Here is a 12631-nt window from a genome sequence, read left to right on the forward strand (position 1 = left end):
GAGTAGAGATATTGGTCTCCAGTTTTTTAGTTCTGATAAATCTTCTTCTTTTGGAAGGAGGCTTATTAGTGCTGTTCGCTGTGACCAAGTTTTTCTCTTTTCAAAAATACTCATATTTTCGAGGGATGTAACTTCCTCGCCATATATGTCCCAGCATTCATGATATAGCTGCGCTGGTATACCGTCTATTCTTGTGGTCTTTTCTTTTTTCCTAATGTTTTGCAGCTCGGAGGAGTTCAACACTTGTAAACTTTTGGTTGAGAGCGGTGTTCAGTTAGTGTGTTTGTTATGATATCTAAAAAGGCTTTTTGTGTCTCAAAACACAGGTTAGTCTCGCTGTATTACTCTTTGTTTCTTACTTTTGAAAGTAAAAATGTTTTGTCAAAAACCTTAATTTAACGCATTTAACTTTTTATTATAACAAAACTTCCAAAAAATATTAGTAAATATAAAAAAATTAAAGAGAAAAAAAAAATAATTTTCTTACATCTCGATCTTGAAGTCTTCGCAGTACTTTTTGCATTGTCTGTTAACAAGTTCGGTTAGTGTTTCTGATGTTACTTCCATATTTTGTTTCCATGTGTGCTTGATATATTGCATAGCTTGGGGTCTTTTTCGTTGATAAATGATTCCAATTCCTTTTCGATCACAACTCCATGTCGTATTTTATAGACTTGACCAATCAGGCAGCCTAATTTTTCTTTGGTCAACCAGCGGCTAATCAATAAAGTGGGATCTTGTAAAGTACTTTTTAATTGCGGTAAGAATTTCGATTCCACATCGGTTTTCTTTTTTTTGCCTTCAATTACGTTTATGGTGATTTCTCTATGTATCGATATTTTTCGTTTTATGCATTTCTCTTCGATACTTTCGATCTCTTCCTCATTTATATTGGCATTTTTAACAATAACCTCTCGCTTATTTATCGCTTCGATATCAAGGTTTTGATCGTATTCGGTAGGAGGAATTCGACTGGTAACAGGAAGAACGGATGTGTCAGGGAAAGGCTGAGCTGCAATATCAATAAGGATTGGCTTTACAACCGATCCTTCCTCTACCGTAGGCGAGGCAATATTTTCAACACCATCTTCGACACCAGCGATCTCCATTTGCTGTTGGTCAACTGGTTCGGTTGATTCGTTCGAAATTTCGTTGTCAACACAGTTATCGGAGGCAGGATCAATTGCGGTAGCATCAGTAGAATTATTAGGTACGATATTATTAACGAGAATGGCAGTATTGGCGTCATAGGTACTCTGTTTTGTTTCGTTGGATTCGATGTTGGTTAACCAATCGCTATCGCCGAACGGGTTTATCGTATACTTCGTGCGTACACGATGTCCTTTATTAAATAAAACTTTAGGTATCGGTTTCTCTTGGTCGTTCATAACAGCAACCAGTATTCCTGAATATATTGGTGTTCTGTTTCGTGGTGTATAAGGCATTACTGGTTTTGTTCGATGGTGTATTCCGAAACCATTTTCTTGTAAAGCATGGCCGACTTTAAATCTCATTGCTTTAAGAGGTAGCCCAAAATTGATACATGTGCTCTTTTATCGAATGTACTGTCTTTTGTTGAGGGTTGGAATCGGTGGTGTAGTGTAGATACTACACTTGATCTTAGCCATTAGGCCGAGAAGCGATAACTGAACACTGCAGACATAGTCGGACTGACGCCGTCTTCAACAATGTACTTGTGGTTTGAATTAGTACGTCTAATCATTTTCGTCGTCGTCATCATCAGCAGCAGCATCATCATCAGCAGCAGCTGAGACCATTAGCGATGTTAGACACTCTGAAAGTTAAGATATTTTCTTTTTTCCAATCTGGGCCGCGCTCAGCAGTAGTGCAAAGCCGAGGCAACCCGTGGTCAGGGCAAGGTAAACCTATGATCCCATGACCTAATGCCAAAAATCAGATTAATATATGAGCCGGACTGTGCCGGCGTACCAGATTTTAAACTGATAAGAACAGATACTTTTTTTTTTTTTTAATTTTATATTTTTATTTTATTTTTTTATTTATATTAAAAAGCAAAGGTTAATTCGTTTACACATATAACACTGATGGCATTTTGTATTGAGTACTTTTCATGAAACTCTGGGATTTTATTGTCCCTGTTAGCTTTATTGTATTTCATCCTCCATATATATTTAATTTCAGTTTTTATGTTTTCAAGTATTGTGTTAGCCGAAACGGTTTTGTTTTCTTTAAGTTGTTTGTTTCTAGCTCTCCATATTTCAGTTGTAACTATATGTGTGATTGTTGTAACTATCAGTGCAAGGTTGTTTTTGTACCCTAAGTTGTCAATGTTTATTTGCAATAGTGTGTGGATAATGTTAAATGGTTTATTTGGTAGTAAGGTTTCGTAAATTGGTTTCATACCCTTCCATACACTTCTTGCTTTTTTACAAGATAAAAAAGGGTGCAGTATGTTTTCTGATTTATTGCATGATTTACATACTGAATTTCCTTTTCCACGATTCCTTTTCCATGCCTGAATTTTTTCTAGTGTTGAAAGACTATCTAAAAGTAGTCTCCAAAGGGTGTTTTGACTGGGGCCCTGGGCATAAGATTGAAAACTTCTCATCCAAATCTTATCCCAAGGCATGGGTCTTTGCAGTCTTGTTTCCCATAGTTTCTCGATTGTTTGTATATATTTGTCATTTTCATTTTTTACTAGCGAGCTGTATATATTTTTGGATGTTTCGTTTTTGATATCAAATAATTTTTCATGTGCTTTAATAGTCGTGACAACGTCTTTAAAATAGAAGGGTGGATCGTCTAGGGTTTTTGGAAAATTATTTTTAGTCAGAAATTTCCAATTCTTATACTTTTGGCTTGCTATGTTAATGAGACTTGTTGCTAATTGGTACTTTTGTATGTGTATGGAGTCGTGAGGTTTTTCTGTCTCTTTAATATTTAGTAGGTGTTTTAATCTTATACTTTTGCTTTATCGGATCAAGTAATCCAAGTCCTCCTATTCGTATAGGCAATGTAAGTATTTCACGCTTAACAGGTTCGGCATAGTCACTTTGCCAGATGTAGGTCGATATAGCTTTTTTTATCTTTTTTTCTGTTAATTTGTAGATCGGAAATACATTGGCAAGATACCAAATTTTGGACAAGGCTAATGAGTTAAGGAATATTCCTTTTGTCTTTAGGGACACGTTTCTATATTTAAGATTTTTAAGTTTACTAATGATTTTTGTAATAACATTTTGCCAGTTTTTGTTGGCCGTGTACCCTAGATCGGTATGAAAACTTTTTCCCAGGATCTTTAAACCTGTCATATTCGACCATAGTATTTTGTGGTCAACTTGATAACCCTGTTTTATACATTCATCAAAGGCAATATGGTTAAAACCTCCCTGAGCTAGTGCACGTGTTTTTTGTCTGTTAATATTTGATCCTGTCGCATTTTCAAATATTTGGATCACTTTAAATAATTCGTCTATTGAGCTGGGTTTTCTAATAAATACTGTTTTGTCGTCAGCATACTGCATGACTTTTATATGTTCTCTTTTTCCCGGGAGTGGTATTCCTTCAATATTTGGGTTTTTATTTATTTTTAATGCGAGAGCTTCAACTGCTATGCAGTAAAAAGCAAGCGATATAGGATCACCTTGTCTCGCCCCTCTTGTAATTAGGAAGGGTTTTCCAAGGTGACCGTTATTAATGATCATTGATGGTGATTTAAACATTGTTTTTTTGATAGTCATCACAAAGTTCTGGCCGAGATTGTAGCTTTCTAAGACTTTGTAAAGGAATTCTCGATCAAGCTTATCAAAAGCCTTCTCTTGGTCAATTGATATTATGATGCTATCTATAGCTTTTCGATTAGTGTATTCAATTATATCTCTAGTTAAGAAGATGTTTGAAAAAATGGTTCTTCTGGGAACAGAGCAAGTTTGTGTTGTACCAAGGATTTTATCTAGAATCTTGATTAGTCGAATTGACAAAGCTTTCGTAATTATTTTATAATCGGCACAAAGAAGTGATATTGGTCTCCAATTGTGCAAACAGTTTGTGTCACCATCTTTTGGTAATAGACTTATTAGAGCAGTTTTTTGGGTCCAACTCATTTTACCATTGGGCTCAAAGAGATTGGTGTTTGCAATGTCAGTAATTCAGTTGCCAACAATATGCCAAAACTTCTCTTAAAACTCAACCGGTATTCGATCAATTTCAGAGGTCTTTCCTTTGTTCAGGGAGCGTGCAGCTTCCAGTAGTTCATTGCTAGTAAGTCTATTATTTAGCTCTGCATTTTCATCGTCTGTTAAAGGAGACATATTTTTTAAAAGAGTTTTTTGTTTTTCAATATTAACTTCAGATTTGGAGTATAATTTTTTATAGTATTTTCTTATAGTTTTAAGTATACTTTTTGTTTCATGATGAATTACATTTCCATCGCTTATTTGTTGTATGGCCTTTTTTTTTGGTTGCCTTTTTCAAGGTGGAAAAGGAGTTTTAATGGCTTTTCTCCTTCCTCTATAATAGTTTGCTTTGTTCTGATAAATATTCCTCCGTCACTTTGGAGCAATTTTAGTTCTTTTTTCAAGTTTTTAATTTTTTCTTTATTTTTATTGTGAGTTTTGTTAGTTTCCTCTAGAAGGTTCATTTTTAGTTGTTCTATTTGTAAGTTTTTATCTTTTTTGATTTGTTTGGATTGTTTAATTGCGATTGATTTGACTTGGCTTTTAAAGACGTCCCACCATTGATTTTTATTTTTATATAGTTCGGTAGTTAAAAGCTTTTCTTCGAACTCTTCCTCAATGTCTTTCTTAAAGTCTTGATCTTCTAGTAATGTTACATTCAGATGCCAGTACCCTAGTCCTCTGATGTTAGTTTTATTTGATTTGTATTAACAAGTTACTGCCTTATGGTAACTAAAGTTACATTCAATTATTTTACATTCACAATCTTGGGTAATGTCTAATGACATATATATTCGGTCTATTCTGCTCCGATAAGTCTTTTTTTTGCGGATAGAGGTGTCTAAATAAGTCTGTAAGTTCGAACATCTCGCAAATAGTTTTTAGGTTTGTTTTTCCTAAGGTGTTGTTTTTGTTGTATAGATCTCCTCCGTCTCTGTCTAGGTTGGGGTTTTCTACCATATTGAAGTCACCACAAAGAATCACATGGTCCGCATTTTTAATATGTTTTTTTATGGTTCCGAAGAAGTTTTCTTTTTCTTGTGGAAGATTTGGGGCATATATATTAATTATTCTAAAGTTTTGTTTTTCATGTTCTAAAGTGGCTGCAATTATTCTTCCTCTTTCATCTTTTGTTATATCTCTGTGAAAGATTCCTTCAGTTGTCAATATTGCTACTCCACGCTCTTTGTGGGTGCCATTGTTCCACATTGAGTTACCATTACACACTGATTTCCACTCTTTGCTCCAAATATCTAGTTTTTCATTTGTACAGTGTGTTTCTTGTAAACATATAATATTGCTTTTGGTTTTATTTAGGTACGAAAATATCTCAAACCTTTTTCTGTCATCATTTAAACCATTAACGTTTAATGTTACTAGTTTTAAAGCCATTTCTTTTAGTTTTTTTTTAATTTAAGTTTTAATTTTTTATTTTTATTTGATTTTAAAGTTTATATTTTTATTTGATTTTTGGTTTTGTATTTTTATTTAAATTTTCTTTTTATATTTTTATTTGTATTTTTTAGTTTTATTTTTATTTCTTTCATATTTTATTTAGTTTTATGTATTTTTATTTGGCCTTGTGAATAAAGGCTAGGGACTTTATTAGACTTTTTATAGTCAAGAGGTTCAGTTTTAGGTGAAGATGGTTTCCTTTTATTTTTATTTTCCCTGGGAATGTTAGAGAGCTCCATATCATTTGAAACATCGACATCACTTTTTTGGCAGTTTTTGAATAGATTCACATCACTTGACTGTTTGTTTGTGTTTATTTCTATGGTTGTGGTTTCTTTTAAGAACTTTTCTTTTAGTGTATTTTGTGTTTGTAAATTTGTATTTGAGGTTTTGTTTGATTTGTTAGTAATAGGGGTATTTTCTACCAAAAAAGGGTCCTGGTTTTCGTTCATTTTTTCAGGCATACTTAATTATCATTCAGCATTTCACTTATCTCCATATGTTGATTTTTATTTTCGTTTTCATGTGGTATTTCTGTTTCATTGGTTTTTGATAAAGGTATCTCAATGTTTTCTGATATGTTAGGGACAGGTGTTTTATCTTGTTCTCTAAGGTCTTCTTGACCGTTATGTATCACTCTAACTTTATAATTTCTTAGAGTTAGTTGCCTTGGAATGGGTTTTTCTAAGTTCTCCATTACTGCTATCAGGGTTCCAGAGTAGTACCAGAAACCATTTTTTAGAGTTTTTTTCATAATTGGTTTCGTAATAATGCGTTTTCCAAAGCCCATTTCTGCCAAGTCGTTCTCAAGTTGGAAGTTTTTAGCTTCAATAGGCAAGCCTAAAATTGAGACAGTCACACGAGTACTTGGCTGTCTATTTGGTTTAGAGTTGAATAACTGATGGTGAAACCCATTAATTGTTAGACCTTTTTCCAAAAGTCTAAATTTAGCAGAATTTGTTTTCATAACAATTTCGAGGGTTCTCCCACCATGGATTATTTGGAGACCTTCCAGATCTTTATCCAAAATTTTCATTTTCAAGAGCGGAGAGGATGTTAACTAAATTTATCTGTAAAGAAAGGTGACATAGGAAGGTGTTTCTCAGGTCACTTAGATTGGAGTTATTAGTAGGTTTTTTTTCGAAAGTTAAAGCTTTAGCATAATTCATATTTGGTTTTAAATTATTGATTTCGTTTGTTTGGAAGTCGTCAATACCAAAAGGATTTGAATGAGATACAGGATCACCCATAACGAATATAATCAATTGACCAGTGGGTTAAAAACTAACTTAAATACCCTCAATACACACAAAGTCACTCAATACGCCCTTCACACCCTCTATTACTATCTTTCGGTACACCCAGATCAATCAATACACACCAATTTGCTCTATAAGGTCTTTAGCTCTAACTAATACTAATAAATCAGTAGGATACTCCTAAAGATCTTAGCCATTAGGCCGAGAAGTGATAACAGAACACTGCAGACATAGTCGGACTGACGCCGTCTTAAACAATGTACTTGGGGTTTGAATTAGTACGTCTAATCATTTTCGTCGCCGTCATCATCAGCAGCATTATCAGCAGCAGCTGAGACCATTAGCGATGTTAGACACTCTGAAAGTCAAGAATTTTTCTTATTTTCAATCTAGGCCGCGCTCAGCAGTAGTGCAAAGCCGAGGCAACCCGTGGTCAGGGCAAGGTAAACCTATGATCCCATGACCTAATGCCAAAAATCAGATTAATATATGAGCCGGACTGTGCCGGCGTACCAGATATTAAACTGATAAGAACAGATACTTTTTTTTTTCTTTACAAAGTATTCTGATAATAAATATTTACAAAAATCAATCTAGTATAGTATAATATTGAACATAAACCCAAAATACTATTAAATTTCTTTAAAAAAAATATTTTACTCTTGCATTTTTGTTATATACTTTTCTGATGCGGTTTTTTTAAAAACAAAAAATCGAAAATCGATAATAATACGAAAAGAAAACGAAAACTTTCAAAACCACACAAAAAATTTAATTAAAAATTTTGTTATTGTTTAAAAATTAATTTTAAAGAAAGTCTTAACAGTTTAAAACAGTTTAAAAAATATTTGGCTGGCCATTAAGCCACGCATTTAAATAATAAACGCATGACCGTCACACCACAAGGTCGCTGGGGTCATGCTTTTCTGTAACACTAGTTTATAATAAAAAGTGCTGGCCATTAAGCCGTGCATTTAAAAAATAAAGGCATGTCCATCGCACCAACAGGGCTACTGGGGACATGCTTTTCGTAAACATAAACAAATTTAATAAAAAAAGAAGATCATTTTAATATGGTTGGTTATTTACAGTGTAAACACGAGATCTAGCTCGTTTTGTTTTGATATTGCATCGTTAATGGAGAACAAAGTATGAAACTTTTCAATATTGTTTTCACGTTTATACTTTTCATATTTTATTTTCCATATATATTTAATTTCTTTTATAATGTTTTTAATTATTTTGGACGTAGAGAGGACTTTATTTTCCATCACCCTCAGGTTACTTAAGCGCCATAGCTCAGTAGTTTTAATGTTTGTTATTGTCGTTATTAGTTTTGCTTTTGGGTCTAATTTTGATAACTTTTCAATGTTTAAGAAGAAAAGGACATGTATGATATTGAAGTTTGTCTGCGGAAGTAGTTTCTCGTACACAAACTTCAAACCACACCAAATCGCTCGGGCAACTTTGCAGTATACAAATGGGTGTAGAGTATTTTCGTTTTGGTTGCAGACAAGACAATTGACGTTGGCTCGTCCGCGATTTTTTACCCACAATTTACATTTTTCTTTAGTAAGTAAAATGTTTTGAAACATTTTCCATTGGGTATTCTAAGAGGGGCCTTGGGCGTACGATCTGAAGCACCTCAACCAGATCTTATCCCAAGGCAATTTGGTTTCAAAGGTGTTTTCCCAATATAATAGAGTTTTTGTTAAATTATTATAGTCTTCCTGGCCAACCAAGAGAGAGTAAACTTTTTTAATTGTAATGTTTTTTTCTTTAAAAAGATTTTCTTTAGTCTTTAAAAGTTCTACCACATCAAAATAATAAAATGGCAGTTCTTTTAAAGACTTGGGAAAGTTTACTCTGGTAACAAAGTTCCATTGGGTATAACCTTTTTTTGCATATTTGTCTAAATAATAAGCAAAGTAATATTTTTTTAAGAGGAAACTTTCATGAGGATTTAGATCTTCTCGGAATTGCATGACATGCGTTAGTCTCAAAGCTGTGCATTGCTTTATGATGTCGAGAATACCTAAACCCTTTTATCTGTTTTTAAATTTAAAATATTTCTTCTTAGAGGCTCTGCAAAGTTACTTTGCCACAAATAAATTGAAGTTTCTTTTTTAATAGTTTTCTCGTGGTTTTTATTGATAGGGAAGATGTTTGCAACATACCAGACCTTTGACAGGGCTAGTGTGTTCACAAACATCGCCCTACATTTTAACGAAACGTTTCTATATTTAAAATTTTTTAGAACTTTAGTAAATATATCGACAGCTTTGTTAAAATTAAATTCGGCTTTGTTAAATTAAATTTGGATCTCCCTGTCGAACTCCTCTTTTCATTTGAATTGGCTTGCTCAGGTACCCGTTGTTGGTAATTATGGATTGAGTATTTTTAAAAGTTTGTTTGATGGCAGTTATAAAGTTGTTACCGAGATTAAACTTATGTAAAGTTTTAATGAGGTAATTTCGATCCATCTTATCGAAAGCTTTTTCCTGGTCCAAAGACATCAAGAAAGCACCAACTTTTTTTCCGTCGGTGTAGTGGATGAGGTCTCGAACCAGGAACATGTTCGAAAAGATGTTCCATCCGGGTACTGAGCAAGTTTGGGAGGGTTCAAGGATTTTTTCGAGAACTTTAGCCATTCTCAAAGCCAGCGCTTTTGTGACAATCTTGTAGTCAGCACACAGCAAAGAGACTGGCCTTTAGTTCTCCAGCAGCGATAAGTGCGATAAGAAAATCCTTTGGAAGAAGACTTATCACTGCCGTCCTCTGGGTCCAAGGAATTCGGTTTTCAGTTATTCAAAAAAGTTTTCATTTGCTAAACGGGTGAACTCCCCACCATAAATTCCCCATGTCCTTTGCCAGAATTCGACAGGAATTCCGTCAATTCCGGGAGATTTATTTTGTTCAAGGGAGATGGCAGATTGAAAAAGTTCATTAACAGTAAATTTTTCATTAAGAAAAGTATTTCCATCATCTGCAAGAACATTTTGAATTTGATTTACAATATGGTTTTGCAAGTTTTCATTAAGTTTCTTGTTTTTGTAGAGGTTTTTGTAAAATTTTCTTAAAACCTTTTGAATTCCATCTGTGTCTGCAAATATTTTGCTTTCATAGAATATTTTTTTAATAGTTTTTTTGTTTTGGTTGTGTTTTTCCAAATGAAACAAGGATCGGGAGGGTATTTCTCCCTCTTCGATGATTACTTGTTTCGTTCGGACAAACACTCCATTTTTGTTATTTAATTCAGATAATTCTTTTTTAATACGCTTAATTTTTTCTTCGTCAACATTGACTTTGAGATTTTCTGCATTTATATCCTGTTCTAAAATGGTAATTTTTTCTCTCTTTTCTTTTCTTGTTTCGCGACCTCTTTATTATGCGATAACTCTAACCGTGCACTTGGGATATTCCCAAGCTTGGTTAGAGTTTTCAAAAGAGTTTTGTTTTTGGTTAATTTCAAATTCATTTTTAATCATTTCTATAAATTTTTTATCATTTAATAATGTTGACTTTAAGTGCCAATATCCAGGCCCCCGCGGATTCTCCTCTTCAAAGAGGATTTCGCAGGACACCGAGCTATGGTCACTCCAACCCACCTTTTTGTATTCGCATTTTGGATTTAATTTAAACAAACTATTGGATACATATATCCTGTCAATTCTACTTTTATAATTTTGGTGTTCAAATGAAAATACTTTTTTGTAAGGGTTTTGTTTTCGAAACAAAACCCTTACAAAAAAGTAAACAAATTTAAATTTTTCCTACCTATAACATTATTTGGACTAAAGCGGTCCCCGCCTTCTCTGTCAAGAGACGGGTCCTCAACCATATTAAAATCACCATTTAATATATAAAAATCACTAAGTGGCGCATGCTTGTTTAAAGATTTAAAAAATTTTTCTATTCCTGCGGATCAATTGCTCCGTATATATTGATTAATCGAAAAACTTTTATGCCTAAAGTAATATTGGCAGCAAGAATTCTACCTCTCTTATCGTTTGTTATTTGTGGAAAGATAAAATCTTTTTTAGTTAAAAAAGCTACTCCTCTTTCTCGGTTACTTCCGTTATTCCAAATTGAATGGCCATTTGATTTTTTTGACCATTCATTTACCCACTGAAGTTGCGTAATGTCACTACAGTGAGTTTCTTGTAGGAATATTATATCAAAGTTTAAAAAATAATTCAATAAAAAATTTCTTCTTTGATCATTATTAAAACCATTAACATTTAAGGATTGAATTTTTACTGCCATTTTTTTACTGAGAAAGATATAACCAAAATTCAAAAATTGCTTTTTCGGAAACAAATTTAAAACTTAGAATTATGCATACAAAATTTCTTTAATTAAAAGGATATTGCTTTCTCATTAAAGTATTGCGCTCTTAATTAGATCGTAAATAAAAAAAAAAAAATTCCGTAATAAATCAAATTGCAGTATAAAGAGTATAATAATGAAATTAATCTTTTACATCATCCATGGAAATCTTGAACTCGTTGCAGTACTTTCGGTATTGCGAATTCAAAAGTCCAACTAAAATACTTTTCTCTGCATCAGCACTTTTTTTCTAATGTTTTACAGTATTTCGTCGTACTTGATTGTTTTGCTCTTTTAACTCGATAACATAGGTATTATTTAATTTACCATAGCGTAAAGCCATAAATTGTCCGTACATTCTTGCTCTGTCTGCAGGCTGGAGTTTTTATAGAGATGTCAGAGTTGATGTCTACGATGTTCTTCTCGATACTCGGAATTAGTTTCGGTATTAAATCGAATTTCTTTTTTTTATCTGTTACTGTTTTAATAACAATCAATAATAGCTGATGTACCTTCTACACCCATCTCTATCACCATCTATATCACCCAGAAGCCACAAGCTCGACATTATTCCTCAGATCCTCCAGACCTTCCTCCACAGACTTACCCGCTTCTTCGGTACGATTGATATTTTCAAACGGGGTTTTGACGTTAACCACTTTAACTGCAGCTGCATTATCGGTTAGATTTTCGGTAACGCTATAATTTATAGTGGTACTATTTACAAAAGTATTATCGTTTTCAGCTACATCAGCACTTAGAGGTTGGTTGTCAATGCTTATAACGGTGTCGGTATTATTTGTATTTTGTTGTTGTTGACGATGATCGTTAAAATCATTGCCGTCGAAATCCTCCGTTTCCTCAGATTTTGTGTACATTGTACGAACAAGATGACCTCTGACGTGTATATATTCCGGTATGGGTTTGTACAATTCGCTAAAAATCGCAACAAGTATTCCAGAGTAATACGGCGTTCTTTTTTTTGGAGTGCTTCTCATAAGTGGTTTTGTTTTGTAAGCTTTTCCATACCCCTCGTCTTCGAGAAATGATGCAAGTTGCATGGTTTTTTCTTCTAAAGGAAGCCCAAACACCGATACATGTATCCTCATAATAAAAGTGCGATCGTTTGTTGAAGGTATAAACCGTTGGTGCAAATTTTGTATATTTAAACCTTTCTCAATCAGTTTTAATTTTACTTCGTTTGTTTTCATTGTAACTTCAATAGTTGAACTTCGAATAATTAGTTGTAATCCTACGATGTCTTTATTGATATTTGCTTCTTTGAAAGCGATTAAAATTTTGTTGATAGTGATTTGTGCTTGGGTACGGCTAAGGAAAGTACGATATAGTGCTGGTTTTTCACCTTTTTCGGCTTGTGCAGCAGTTGCATAGGTTTTTATCGGTGTGCCAACAGCGATAGGTACAGTATTC

At 33.5% G+C, this 12631-nt stretch overlaps 2 pseudogenes; both read right to left on the reverse strand.

The window, feature by feature from the left end:
* Positions 1-1821: 1821 nt before the first annotated feature.
* Positions 1822-2038, reverse strand: LOC136077279 (U2 spliceosomal RNA; annotated as a pseudogene).
* A 5217-nt stretch (positions 2039-7255) lies between these two features.
* On the reverse strand, positions 7256-7435 carry LOC124812955 (U2 spliceosomal RNA; annotated as a pseudogene).
* Between the last annotated feature and the right edge of the window lie 5196 nt (positions 7436-12631).

The sequence above is a fragment of the Hydra vulgaris genome, chromosome 02 (genome assembly GCF_038396675.1).
Source record: "Hydra vulgaris chromosome 02, alternate assembly HydraT2T_AEP".
Taxonomy (NCBI): Eukaryota; Metazoa; Cnidaria; class Hydrozoa; order Anthoathecata; family Hydridae; genus Hydra; species Hydra vulgaris.